Below are 15,847 nucleotides of genomic sequence, written 5' to 3' on the forward strand. Positions count from 1 at the left end.
AGTGCAGAACTATTTACACAATCAGTCCTTGGCTGTTCACAGTCCCCAGCCTGAAGTCTCTATATACCCTTATGGGTAATTAGGCACACACTATTAGAAAAAGAAAAACATTATTTCAAATTTCAAATACTGCACCCTTACAGGTGACTATTTACAATTAGTCCCAACTACTGGCCTAATAGTGGGGTCCCCGCCTGGGGTACTGCTGGTTTTTACCTGACCCAGCCGGGTAATACGGTATGTCCTGCGGGGGTGTGTCCTCGATGACGTGGTACACTTGCAGGGCATACCACCCACGCTCCCCGTGGTGACGTGTGTAGGTGACCCTGTAACCGGGGTACAGATTCCGGTCAGGATGACCCAGTTCCAGCTCGGGCTCCACATCACGCCGGTTTACGAAAATGTCCCTCGCGAAGTCGGGATCCCGTATGAAGCCCCACCCAGCTTTCAGGTCGAACTTCACTACGAGTCCTTCTTCGCGGGGGCTGGGGTGGGATGACTCCGCCTGACGCACTTGAGCCTTCGCGGCCTTGTTCCGGGCCCCCAGACGCTCGCAACACGCCCGCCGAGCGCGCCGCTCCTTCTCCAGCTGCTGGAGCTCCCGCCTGCAGAATTCCTTCCTCTGCAGGGCTTCGGCCTGGGTCTCCCGCGGGAACCCCATCAGGTCCCCACCCGGTTGTCCCAGAAAAACTCCACTCCGCTGGTGTAGGCAACCAGGGCGCTGGTGTCGGGAGTAGCGGGCACGGCTGCTGGTCCTCGAACCGGGCGGACCAATCAAAGGCCGGCGTGCTGCACACCCACTCGGGTGCCGGGGGTGGAGGCTCCAGGATGGCGTCAAGTAGAGGGCCCCTGACTTCGGCGCACGGGAGTGAAGGTTCCTGGAGGGCACCAGGTGGAAGGTCCTCGAGTTCGGCGCCTGGGGGTGGAGGTTCCAGGTTGAGCAGCTGCTCTAGAGAGGGCATGGCGGAATACGGGGAGTGGTGATGAAGGAGGCCCAGGAGCAGGTCGGCGCTTGCAGCGCCCGGGACAGGGGATTCCTTCCTACCTGCTCCTGTGTTGCTCGCAGCCTCCTGGGATTCAGCGGGCTCCGCCGGGGCTGGGGTGCCGCTGCTGGCTTCCGGTGCTGCTCTCCGCCGTGATGCCATCTTCTCCAACAGCTCACTCCTCCATCTGGTGACCGCTGCCTGCTGAGCCTTCTCAACTTGCTGGCTCAGCTCCAGGATTTCACTCTGGAGGAACTGCGCGTCCTGCGGGGACAATTTTCCGGCTTCTCCCTCCAGGGTGAGGGGAGTTGCTGGCCACTGCAGCAGGCCAGAGGTGGAGGCTTGTTCCTGGCGTCCGTCCATGCTGGCTGCCGGGTGCGGTCTGTCTGGACTGGTTAAGACCACACCCTGTCTCCATTCTTTCTCTCTTCCTCCCCTCCCCTTTCGGGGGCGGTCCCATGGCTGTTTGCTGTCGGTCACTCCTTGTGACGGCCTCCCTGCCTTGACGGACACATCTATGCGAACAGTCACTGTTGCAAGGGGCAGGGTGTGCTTTTGGCGCCATTCTGGGACCCGGCCCACGATGGGAGGTTCCATACTGTTGTCTTTGATCACGCACATAATGGCGCCCGTTCTGCTGGGGCGGGCGCCCATTCTGCTGGGGCGGGCGCCACATTCAGTAACATAACACAGTTCTTTAGGCACACTTCAACCGCTGATAACGGGTTGGTCAAGTATCCTGTTCGTGACGCCAGAGCTGACTCGCCCCCTGGGCCGTGGGGTACTCGGCAGCCGGGCCTCTAGTTGCTGGGTGACATCATGGTAGCTGGCCCGGTCTGTGACCCAGGGCGGTCAGTAAAAAGGGGGGGAACTTTCTATTTAGATGCGGTTTTCTTGGAATAGTGTTTGTGACGCCACCTGTGGATTGCGGCTAAAGGGTGCCGCCACTGCAGAGCAGTCCTCTGGAGCTGGTGTTACGGCAGCAGGGATGGTGTGGCTCTCCACAGGTAGAGCTGGCTCCAGGGCAGTGTAGGAAGTGTAGGTTGCGCTGGGCGTTGTAGTGCCGTGAGGAAGAGATGGCGCAGATGAAAGAATGGATGGAGGCAGTGCGGTGCAGTCATCCGAGTTTTTACTTACAGTTCTTATGACAGTTCCACTGGTGCACTGTACAGTTGTCGGCCTCCCACGGCGCGCTGCGTTCACCAGGCAGGGGTTCAGCACTTCCTCAGGCAGATCAGGAATACCTGACAGAACCCCAATTTCTCGTGTTCCTAACTAGACCATCTTCACACTGGGTCTTTCTCCCTCCTGCCCTGCGCTTCCCACTCTCAATCCCGCTCGGGTGCTCTGAAGTCCCTCCTGTCTTGTCCGAGTTCCCGGACCTGCTTGACCCTCACAGGGATTAGAATGAGGCTTCAGCAAGTGACTATAGAAGCCAGAAGCCTCCGGTTTTCCCAGCCGGAACGTAGAGTAACACGGCTGGACCAGGGGCCGGTCCCCTTCTTGCGGCCTACGATCCCTCTGTCTTCTGACAGATGTGGGGCGTACGGGTGCCTTCCTGCACTCGCCGTACCCCCTAGGATCCCTTCTTTAGACCGGAATCTACTCCTCTGCTCCCCACCTGGGCCTCTAGGGCTGGGCCCTACTTGTGGAGCAGAGCTCCTAAAGATGCTCTGCTCCCTGACTGTTCTCCACTGACTCACCCACTGAACTGCCACCCTAAAATGGCTTACCTTTTTATATCTCACTCTATAGTGCTTCCTCAAACTGCTTCCTCCACCCACACCCGCTACTGGTTCCCCCTACCTTTGGGTTCCCCCACTCCAGCCAGGGACAGTGCTCAGCAGCTGCGCTCTGCATGTTGCCCCTCCAGCAGGCCTGGAGCAGTGTAGTGTTGGATGCAGGTGTTGGGGTTCCTGGCAGTACTCCCTCCTTACCTGAGAGAAGGAGACACCACACCTCTGGGTGAGGTGCAGTACCTCTGTGGCAACTGAACCCTCAGGGGTGCCACAAACCCACCCCTCCGAGCTATGTGATAATGGTGTGAATTGGACCTGCTCCTCTTCCTCTGGTGCCACCACCTCATCCATCATGACTTGAACTAGTGGTTAGTGGTATACTAACACTGATGATGGCATCATCAGCGCTGGCAATATTGGTGGAATATTCGAAGAAGCGCAAGGCAGCCCACACGTCCCGCTTGGAGGCCCATTCATTGGTGGTGATGTGTTGTTCTGCAGGGCAACTCAGTCATGCGACTGCAGATGAAACTCCACTATTGCCTGCCGCTCTAACAGTCTCTCCTGCATATGCAAGGCGTAGTTCCGTCACATATCAGCTGGTGAGCGGGAAGGCAGAAGTGATGCTGCAGCACAGGCAGGCGAACTGCTGCACCGTCTCATGCTGCACATAACACATCTGCATCTCTGGCTGATATGGGCATAAAAGGGGACAAACTTATGGTGTGGCACCCATGCTCCCCTGACCTCAACCCCATTGAGAACCTCTGGAGCATCATCAAAAGGAATGTCTATGATGGCAGGAGGCAGTTCACATCTAAGCAACAGCTCTGGGAGGGTATTCTGTCCTCATGCAAAACAATTGAAGCAGAAACCATCCAAAACCTGACAAATTCAATGGACGAGAGAGTTCAGAAGCTCCTTTCGAACAAGCGGTCCTATGCGCAAATGTAACATCACCTAGAATAAAGTTTTGAGTTGAAAACTGTTTGATTTCAGTTTGTAATAACCTGCTAATGCTTATAATTTCAAAAATGACAATTTTTTTGTTCTTTATTAAAATGAAAAGGTTGAAAACTCTGCTGTGCATAATAATTTGGAACATGCATTTTGAGTGCAGTTTGAGTTTTTTAAAAATATACTGTTATCATAGGCAGTTTGTACAAAAACCTTTCAATTGTACTCTAATAGTTATTTGACTGAAAAATTACAATGACTGCAATTCAAATAGGTAATTTGGGAAAATCTGAGAAAATATTATTTGCATAATAATTTGGAACACAGTGTATTTGCAACACTATTGGAAAACACACAGTGGTACTGATAAATTATTTCTTTGGCCTATAGATGGCAGCGAGATGGCTGATGCTAATTATTTATTTGCAACACTGCTAGAAAACGCAGTGCGGTCCTGAAAAATTATTTCTTTGGCCTATAAATGGCAACGAGATGGCTGATGCCAATTATTTATTTCCCAGACTATTAAAAAACACACAGCAGTCCTGAAAAATGATTTATTTGGCCTATACATGGCAACAAGATGGCTGCTGCCAATAATTTATATCCAAGACAACTAGAAAACACACAGCGACTTAAAGCAACAGTACTCCCACAGGCGGGGGGGGGTCAGAGTACACATAGCAGCTTAATGGCACAGTACTCCCACAGGAGGGGGGGCAGAGTACACACAGTGGCTTAAAGGCACAGTACTTCCACAGTCGGAGGGTGCAGAGTACACACAGTGGCTTTTTGGCACATTATTCTCACAAGAGGGGTCTGCAGAGTACACACAGTGCCTTCAAGGCACAGTACTCTCACAGGCATGGTTGCAGCGTACACACAGCAGCTAAAGGAACAGTATTCCCTCAGGTGGGGGTTGAGAGTACACAGCAGCTTAAAAGCACGATACTCTCACAGGCGGGGTTGCAGAATACACACAGCGGCTTTTGGTACAGTAGTCTTACAGATATAGGTTGCAAAGTACACACAGAGGCTTAAAGGCACAGTACTCCCACATATATGGATTGCAGAGTATACACAGCAGCTTTTAGCACAGTACTCCCCAAGATATGGGTTGTAGAGTACACACAGCATCATTTTTGCAGAGTGAGCAGTCAGAAAGTGTCCCTCACTGCAGCTGCATCCTATCCCTACACTACATCCCTGTTACTGGTCTGGGTGGTGGAACCTCTGTGCTGCGGTGCAAGGAGGGACCAGAGGGGTGTAACTAAGTGCCTACCCGGACTGACCCAGGTCACATGGTGGCTCAGTTGACTCCGTGAACCAGGGAGGGTCCGGGCAGGTGGACCAGGTGCCACTCTTGGACCGACCTTGTGTGAGAGCAGGTGACTCCCACGGGTCAGATGATAGGAGCTGACCGGTACAGCGGATGAGCACGGCAGGAAGGCTGACGGGTGGACTGGGTAGATAAGCAGGCTGGTACGGCAGATAGCCAGACAGGTGCTCCAGGTAGGCCAGTGGGCGGGCACAGCAGGTAACTGGCAGAGACAGGTGCTCCGGGTAGGCAAGCAGGCGGGCACGGCAAATAACTGGCAGGTGCTCCAGGTAGGCTGGCCGGCGAGCACAACAGGTAACAGACAGGTGCTCCGGATAAGCAGGCTGGCTGACACAGCAGGTAACTGGCTGATACTCCAGGTAAGCAGGCTGGCTGGCACAACTGTAGACAGACTGGAGGACAGAACTGTTAGACAGGCTGGCGGGCTAGACTGACAGACAGACTGACGGGCAGGACTGACAGGCAGTGGGACCTGAGGACTGGAGCAAGTGTTAGCACACGGAACAACAACCTTGCACAGGCACCTCCATTTTGGATTAGGTGCCTTATATAGGAGAAGTCCTCCGGCCATTGGCCGGGGACTTTTTAGAACGGTGCGCGCGGCCCCTTTAAGAGGTATAGTGCCTGGGAAGCTGCGCGCGGTGCATGCCACAGCAGCAGGGGAGCAGGAAGACGCCGGAATAGGACTGCGGCGGTGAGGGGAACGACGTCTCTTCCCGGCAGGAGGCAGAGACACCGATGCTACACTCCTGTGTCAATACTTGGCATGGCTGTGATGGCCACAGACGTGCCCACAGTCTAAAATCTTGTTGATTGGCTGCGATGCAACCTTTCAACAAGCTTTATTAGACTAGTGAACCTGAACAGGAAACCGGACGTACAGTAAAATGTCCGTGTTCAGGGTTCTTTACCGTTCGGGTTCGCTCATCCGTAGTACTAATCTTTTGTTTTTCAACAATCACACAGTGAAGGGTCAGATAGTATAATAGAGCTGTATTACAGGTAACTCTGAATGGTAGAGGCACAGTAAATTTAACTGAGCTATACATATAAATACAATTATATTTAGAGTACAGCAGCACAATTGGAAAATTATGCCAATATTATATAATGGACCAACCTGTCTGGACTTTTAATCTATATCTTTTAAGCAGTTAGTACAATTAACAAAAGTAAGGTGTTATTTATAAGATGATTTAGTACAATATATAATTCTATATTGTAATATGGCAATTGGGTTTCTAGTTGCCTTTAGGCAAATTGTATGTATTATATAATGTAATGTGGTAGTTTGTGTTTCTATGTAGGAATCGTAACTATTTCTATTAAAATACAAAATACCCAATGATATAAGGTTAATAACAAATCCAGAAATAACTCTCTATGGCTCTTTCACAAGACGGCTACAACAGCTGCCCTCACATCTACTTATTTTGCTTCAGGTATTAAAAAACTCATTTGTGTCTTTTATCAGGTGACAACATAATTAAGCAATGGGACTACAGAACACTAAATGTCATGTTCTGTTACTCTCAAACAAAAAATAGAAAGGATACCCTATTAATAAACTCCCTGAGTGCAGCTGTTGTTTTTGCTATATAGCATCCTCCAGTGAAGTGAGACACTGATAAGAGCTGCAACATCCAGACAAAGAGCCTCAAAAATGACTTTAGACACTAAGATGCTTTGTGCCATTACTGTCTCCAGATAGTTCACATTGCATTTAGATTTCGGAATTGGACTTGGTTTACAATCCATACTGTGGCAATGTATTAAAATGTAATAACCAAAGAAAGTAAACACCACTTTACATTATTTTAATAAAGTCAACTGAAAATGCAAATAAAAAAACTATTTTTGCTTAAAATAATATTAAAAGGAACTTGGCAGCTGATTCATGCGACCTGATCCGTGGGCAGCATGTATCAGGCACCGGCAATGTGATCTCAGCCAGGTATGTTTGACTTTGAAATGCTGAGGCACTTCAGAGAAAAACACACTTTAACCCCTTCATAAGAAGGCTATTTTCCATTTTTTTGTTTTCGTTTTTTCCTCCCCTTCTTACAAGAGCATAACTTTTTTATTTTAAGATAGCCATATGAGGACTTGCTGTACGAGTTGTACTTTTGAATGACACCATTCATTTAACCATATAGTGTACTGTATAAAAAGAAAAAAAATTCCAAGTATATGGAAATTGCAAAAAAATTGCAATTTCACTAATTTTAGGGGGTATTTTATTTACCTTATTTACCTTTTTCATTATATGAAAAACTCACAATCTCCTATGAACTCCAGCTAAACACTAGCTTTCTCAGGATTATCTTAATGACCGACACGGCGGGGGTCTTCAGCTGCCCCCTAGCTGTCATGGCGTCCTATCAGTGCTCACGGGCGCGCTGATGTGAGATTGGAATGATGCCCCCCCATGTGTTAAATGCCACTGTCAGAGATTGACAGCTGCATTTAACAGGTTAACAGTCACATGTGGAGCTCCACTCCGCCCGCGGCTTTAAGAGGCACTGATTAAACCAGCCATCATCTGCCGGGAAAGATGCAGGCTCGATGTGCAAGCCCGCATCAAAGTCGGAGACACGACCTTTGACGTACATGTATGTCAAAGCTCGTGAAGGGGTTAAGGTATGATAAGCTTAGATCAAATTATTTCCATTTATCTCAGTGTCTTTAAGAAAATGAAACATGACTTTTAAATGTTATTAAGGTGGACAGAAGTAGTTAAATATAAAAATTAAAACACAGAGGTGACATTGAAATTATGTTTCACACATGATAAAATATATAAAATAGAATTGCATATTTTAGAGAGAGAGAAAACTAAAATCCAGAGCATTAGTTTGATAAAAGGGGAAAAAGTTAGGTTATGTCGCTAGCATATATTTTAGTTAAAGATTAATTTATTGCTCTATGTTTATTGTTAAAATTACTCCTTATAAAATTGTCTTGGAGCATTAGTTTTTTTTTATATCAAATTCTTCAAAATGGCACACACGATTTATTAATTTGCCGTAAAGATAAAAATTGTCTTTTTTTCTGTGTTGAACTATTTTTGCAACTTTTTGGCACCAGAAGTCACATTTCAAAAAATTGCGCAAAAATTGTGTCAAAATACTGGCATACTCAAAAATATACCAGAGTAGGAGGTATAGAGTGGAGCTGTGTCAAATTTTGTGACTTTTTAAAAAATTGCCATCCATGAATCAGGCGGAAACATCTGTAATCCATAAACTCCGCCCACAAAGTGAAAAACGGAAAAAAACAACAGGCGAGCATATAAAAATTTTACTAAGAAAGGTGCAAAGAGAATAATGAATTGAGTGCCCAATAAAAGGCCCAAAATTCACATAACTTGGCAAAAAACAGGGGGCAAAGGCAAAGATGAATTGGGTCCATAGGTTTTTTTGTTTGGTGTTAATTTTCTGTGGTCTTTACCAAAGGGTCATGAGTCACAGGATTCTCTTGTATCTTGAGGCTGCTCTGCATATTTAGTCTGCATAAACCCACCCCCCTTGTCAGACTATAAAAAATAGCACTAAATAAATAGGCCCATATCTCTGGAACCGTTTGGCGGATTTATGGAGTAGTATAATAGTCCTCTTTCTTCTCTATATGTCAAGCTAGGGGACACCAGGGAGCTCTACATGTGTGATCAGTCATTATGGCTCCTCAACACGCACCTGGACAGGTCTGTAGGGGCACCTCTTTCCCAGGCAAAGGTCCGACTAATGAGGCAAAAGTTTGCCTTCACAGCAGGTACAGAGACAGCAAGCCATGTCAGCACCAAGGTAACAAAAGTAGGAGAACTATTATACCCCCCCTTAAGGATGGACTTTAATCCCTTTGGCGATGGGGGCTAAAGTTGCCAAGCTTATTTTTCCAACATATAATTACAACATATGGTCAAAATAACATCCTATTAAATTTAGCGCCATAGCAAAACTGGACTTACTCTTGAAGTACAAGTTTCATAATAAAGTATTTGATTGGAGCATTTAGTATGCAATACCCTAAGTTGGGTTACAACTAAAATGCATGTAAATGAAAAAATGCAGAGAAAACTAAGTTAAGATGCAATTCAACCAATTTCAATTAGTGACCAGACCAAGTTTTTGAAATCTTAGCAGTGCCACTTTAAGTATTAATAACTCTGGAATGCTTCAACATATTCCATTGATTTTGAGATTGTTTGTGATACATGATACTTTATAATAATGGTAAACTTAGGTTGATATGTTTTGCGTTTATTTATAAAAATATCAGAAATTTGCCAAAAATGTTTTCAAAATTGCAATTTTCAAATTTTGAATGACTATCCCTTTAATCCTAATAGTCATACCACACAAAAACATAAATAATTAACATTTTCCTCATGGCTGCTTTACATCAGCACCATTTGTAAAATGTTGTTTTATTTTGTTATTGTCATTTTACAAGGTATAAAAATGTAGCAGTAATTTTTCATTTTTTCAAAGGAAATTTATAAAGCTTATTTTTATAGTGACCTGATCAGTTTTGAAGTGACTTTGGGGGTCCTATATGTTGGAAACCACCCAAAAGTCATAACATTTAAAAAAAATGCACCCCTCAATGTATTTAAAATTGCTTTCATGTAGTTCATTAACCCTTCTGGTTCTTTTCAGGAAGCAATGGAAAAAGTTAATTTTTGCCACCTAAATTTTGATAACTTGCCGGCAGTCTCTAAGGGCGTTATTTGGCCATGAACTGCCAATGCACACATCAGGACCACCCAATCAAGATGTCAGGGTGACGATGAGGTTAAAGAGGGAGCCCCCACACTTTAACTATTTAGCTTCTGTAGTCACTAATGACAGCAGAATCTAAGGGATTAAACGTCCATGGTCGGTGCCAGCACTGATCGTGGCTGATGCAGCAAGTTGTCAGCTATAATGTACAGGTGACAGTTACAGGATTGTCACTCGTAGGGGGATGCTAGTCTCTTATATCGCAGGTCAGTAAAAAGATGTCTAGTGGTCACTAAGGGGTTAAAAGTATAACTGTTGACAGTTTAGTTTATTAGTAGCTGTACACTACTTTCAAAATGATCTAGTTATATTTATTTCATGTGATCAATCTATTTTTACTATTGGATTATTATCTTCATGAGAGCCCCATTGATACTTATTCCTATTGTTTTTATATGTATATATGCCATTTTTAATATGTGGTAATTTTTATTATTAAATGATACATTGATTATGGATACAGGTGCCGGTTTCATGTTTATATTTTGTTCCATTTTAACTCCCTGTGGATGTGGGAATATCCCCGAGCACTGCATTCCGAATAAAATACTGTATCTTTAATTGACTGCCCTCTCTTAGTGAAACCTGATTATTAGATTACTTTTTAGCCTTTTCCAAATGGCCCATAATTAAAAAAAATTAGGATGAGCTTAGCAAAAGGAACGTGACCAACTATAATACATGCATTGCTTCTCTGGAAAATTAAATATGCAAATTGCCTCTTCAATGGATCAGAAGACTTGAACTCTAGTGCCACTTATTAAAAGTAGGAATTCTAAATGTCAATATCAACCTATTAACGAACCTTGCCATGTGACATGATAAAAGCCAAACTAGAATCTCAGTTTGAAGTCACGTGTGTCAGTGTGTTGCCCTTCCTCAGTGCAAAGCATGAGATCTGATTTAGCTGTATGAGAGACCTTCGACTAACATCTGACATGCCTGACATACCATTAGACCACGGCCCCACTATCAGTATTCGGTCAGTATTTTTTCTTAGGAATGGGAGCAAAAACTAGGAGTGGGTGATAAATGCAGAATTGGTGACTTGTTTCTATTATAACTTTTCTCTGGTTGCTCCTCACCTGGTTTTGGCTTCCACTCCTGAGAAAAAATACTGACCGAATACTGACCAAATACTGATAGTGGAGCCGTGCCTTATAAAGAGACTTATAGGCTATGCAATGATATGGCAAGGCTTGTTAAATGGTTAATATTGACTTTTAGGATTGCTACTTCAATACGCACCACTAGAGTTCCAGTCCTCTTCCTCTCTGAAGAAGCAATTTGCATATTTAATTTCCCAGAGGAGCATTGCATGGCCTATAAGTCTCCTTATACTGGCATGTCAGGCATGCCATTCTCCTCGAGGAGATATGTTACCCCCTAGACCCCAATGAGAGGCCTCTCATACAGCCAAATCAGATATCATGGTTTGCATTGAGGAGGGGCAACTCCCCGAAACATTTGTGTGCAAATTGAGATTATGGATTGCCTTTTATTCTAAATCATATGGCAAGGCTCTTTAACAGGTCAATATTGACTCTTAACCACTTCGCACCAGAGCCTGTTTTTGCCTTCGTGACCGGGCCAATTTTTTAAATTCTGACCACTGTCACTTTATAAAGTAATTACTCTGGAAAGCTTCAACGGATCCCCCTGATTCTGAGATTGTTTTTTTCATGACATATTGTACTTCATGATAGTGGTAAAATTTCTTTGATTTAACTTGCGTTTATTTGTGAAAAATTCGGAAATTTGGCGAAAATTATGAAAATTTAGCAATTTTCAATCTTTGAATTTTCATGCCCTTTAATCAGAGAGCTATGTCACACAAAAGAGTTAATAAATAACATTTCCCACATGTCTACTTTACATCAGCACAATTTTGGAACCAAAATTTTTTTTTTGTTAGGGAGCTATAAGGGTTAAAAGTTGACCAGCTATTTCTCATTTTTCCAACAAAATTTACAAAAACATTTTTTTAGGGACCGCATCATATTTGAAGTCACTTTGAGGGGTCTTTATGACAGAAAATACCCCAAAATGACACCATTCTAAAAACTGCACCCCTCAAGGTACTCAAAACCACATTCAAGAACTTTATTAACCCTTCAGGTGCTTCACAGGAATTTTTGGAATGTGGAAGAAAAAAATTAACATTTAACTTTTTTCACAAAAATGTTACATTAGACCCAATTTTTTTTATTTTCACAGGGGTAACAGGAAAAAATGGACCCCAAATTTTTTTGTGCAATTTCTCTTGAGCGTGCTGATACCCCATATGTGAGGGAAAACCACTGTTTGGGCGCACTGCAGGGTTCGGAAGGGAAGGAGCGCCATTAGACTTTTTGAATGTAAAATTTGTCTGAATAATTAGCAGACGCCATGTTGCGTTTGGAGAGCTCCTGATGTGCCTAAACAGTGGAAACCCCCCACAAGTGACATCATTTTGGAAACTAGACCCCTCAGGGAACTTATCTAGATGTGTGGTGAGCACCTTGAACCCCAAGGTGCTTCATAGAAGTTTATAATATTGAGCTGTAAAAATAAAATTTTCACATTTTTCGAACAAAAACGTTTTTCATCCCTTAATTTTGCATTATCATAAGGGTAATAGGAAAAATTGCACCATGAAGTTTGTTGTGCAATGTCTCCTGAACACGCTGATACCCCATATGTGGAGGCAAACCACTGTTTGGGCGCACGGCAGCGTTTGAAAGGGAAGGTGCGCCATTTGACTTTTTGAATGTAAAATTTGTTTGAATAATTAGCGGACGCCATGTTGTATTTGGGGAGCCCCTGATGTGCCTAAACAGTGGAAACCCCCCACAAGGGACACCATTTTGGAAACTAGACCCCTTAGGGAACTTATCTAGATGTGTGGTGAGCACCTTTAACCCCAAGGTGCTTCACAGAAGATTATAATATTGAGCTGTAAAAATAAAATTTTCACATTTTTCCCACAAAACCGTTTTTCATCCCTTAATTTTGCATTATCATAAGGGTAATAGGATAAATTGCACCATGAAATTTGTTGTGCAATTTCTCCTGAACATGCCGATACCCCATATGTGGAGGCAAATTACTGTTTGGGCGCATGGCAGGGTTTGAAAGGGAAGGAGCGCCATTTGACTTTTTAAACGTAAAATTTGTTTGAATAATTAGCAGAAGCCATGTCGCATTTGGGGAGCCCCTAATGTGCCTAAACAGTGGAAACCCCCCACAAGTGCCACCATTTTGGAAACTAGATCCCTTAGGGAACTTATCTAGATGTGTGGTGAGCACCTTGCACCCCCAGCTGTTTCACAGAAGTTTATAATATTGAGCCGTAAAAATAAAATTTTCACATTTTTCCCACAAAAAATGTTTTTCATTCCCTAATTTTGTATTATCATAAGGGTAACAGGATAAATTGCACCATGAAATTTGTTGTACAATTTCTCCTGAGTACGCTGATACCACATATGTGGGGGAAAACCACTGCTTTGGTGTACGGCAGGGTTCGGAAGGGAAAGGAGCGCTTTGTTGCTGGCTGGGATAGGCAGCAGACAGCATGTCACATTTGAAGAGTCGCTGACATGCCGAAACAGCAGAAACCCCCACAAGTGACCCCATTTTGTTAAGTACACCTCTCAAGGAATTCATCTAGGGAAGTAGTGAGTATTTATTAATTTTTAAATTTATACCATTGGGCAGTGAAAAAAGCATAATTATATTTTTACCACAAAAAAATGTTTTACCCTCAGATTTTACATTTTCACACAGTGCAATGGGTAAAAATGGTGCCGAAATGTGTCAACAATTTCTTCTAAAAGTGGCAATACCCCATATGTGGCTGTATCGTACTGCTCAGCCATACGGCGAGATCTGGGGGGGACGGAGTGCTATTTGACAATTGGAGAACAAATTATTGTAGAATAGGCATTTGGATTTGGGAGCACAAAATTTTCAGAATTTCTTTTGGGGGGCAAGGGTCATTTCGCTTTTCCAGAGCCTTTCTGCTACCAGTAACTTGGAAGTCCCTTATATTTTTAACAGATGACGGACCTGAGTGGGGACTAGCTTTTTTTGAGGACTGAGTTGAAGCTTTTATTGGGAACATTTTACGTAACATTTATCCGGCGCTCTAGGCTGAGCACTTACATCGGGGTTTCCATCTAAATTTCCAAGTGATGTAATTCAGATGAAACCCCTGCGGGATCCATTCACTGTAATGAGGCAGCAGAGTTACTCTGGACTCCGTCTGGCCTCTGTTTAGCGGTGTCCTTTTTTTCAGAAGTGCAAAAAACTGTGGCCAACCGCACTTTTATGCACGCCTAAAACAAATGACACCGTGGGATCACAGGCCAGATGGCATCCACAGTGGCCTATATCTGCCTCATTACAGGGAATCTTCCGTCATGGGTTCCGGCTGAATCACATATTTCAGAGATTTACACGGAAACTCTGGTGTAAGCGCTTAGCGCAGAGCGCAGGATAAATGTGAGCAGAGCCTTACTGCGATCTTTGGGAGACATAATAAACAAATCAGTAGCAGGTGAAGAATTGGTTTTATTTATTTTTTACGCCGTTCCTAGTGTGATATAACTGATTAGATTACTTTATTCTTCGGGTCGGTGCGATTACAGAGATACCAGATTTATATCGGGTTTTTATGACTGACAGCTGTCACACACTAAAAGACGCTTTTTTTTGCAAAATCTAGTTTTTGCATCACCATATTTTGAGAGCTATAATTTTTCCATATTTCGGCCGACAGAGTCATGTGATGGCTTGCTTTTTGCGGGACGAGTTGACATTTTTATTGGTATCATTTTTGGGTACGTGACATTTTTTGATCGCCTTCTATTCCGTTTTTTGGGAGGTAAAATTAATAAAAACCAACAATTCAGGAAATGTTTTTTGAGGGTTTTATTATGCCGTTCTGCGTGTGGTAAAAGTGATCAGGCAGCATTATTCTTCGGGTCAGTACGTTTACAGCGATACTACACTTACTGTATTTTTTTTTATGTTTTGGCGCTTTTACACTATAAAACAATTTTATAGAAAAAAATATTTTTTTGCATTGCTTTATTCTGAGCGCTATAACTTTTTTATTTTTTGGCTGATGGAGCTATATGGCGGCTTTTTTTTTGCGGAACAAGATGATATTTTCAGCAGTACCATTTTTATTTCTATTTTGTTTTTTGATCGCATTTTTTTCCACTTTTTGTTTGGCGATATGATGAAAAAGCATATTTTTTTGCTCCGTTTTTTATTTATTTTTATTACGGTGTGCACAGAAAGAGTTAATTAGTGTGACAGTTTTATAGCTCGGGTTGTTTCGGATGCGGCGATACCAAATATGTGTACTTTTATTGGTTTTGTAAAAATATACGGATTTATTGGTTTAATATTTTATTTATTTATTTTTTGATTTTTTTTAACAGTTTAAAAACTTTTTTTCACTTTTTTTTACATTTTTACTTAGTTCCTGTATGGGACATTAATTTTTATTTTTCTGATCACTGATCTCATGTAATGTAATAGACATATATTACATTACATGAGATCTTCGCTGACTGTTTCACAGTTAGTCTCGTGCCAGGCTTCAGCTGCAGGCTGAGCCAGGCAGGACACCATATATGGCAGATCTGGAGGCGTTCATGTGACCTCCAGCTGCCATAGCAACCCCAGGTCCTGGAAGCAATCAGGGGTCGTCGGAGAGGTAAGTAAGACGACTCCCTCTCCTCCTTCTATCTTCTATATGCCGCGATCACTATAGATCGCGGCATATAGAACATAGCAAAGGGTTAACATCACTGGGACCTGATCCAATCAGGTCCCGATGATGTCCCCTGTCAGAGCTAACGCTCTGCACCGGAATCGCAGCGCTTGCAGGACCCTGGGGGTCCTGAGCGCTGCGAGACCACCCACCGTTTTTAAACGTCGGCGCTGCACAGAGCCCAGCAAGCGCCGACGTTTATCTACAGTGGGCGGTCGGGAAGCAGTTAAGATTGCTACTTCCAATAGGTGACACTAAAGTTTGAGTTCTTCTCTCTGAAG

The sequence above is a fragment of the Phyllobates terribilis genome, unplaced genomic scaffold, assembly GCF_046119375.1.
Source record: "Phyllobates terribilis strain yellow unplaced genomic scaffold, ASM4611937v1 Scaffold_5__5_contigs__length_657084704, whole genome shotgun sequence".
In the NCBI taxonomy this organism is placed as follows: domain Eukaryota; kingdom Metazoa; phylum Chordata; class Amphibia; order Anura; family Dendrobatidae; genus Phyllobates; species Phyllobates terribilis.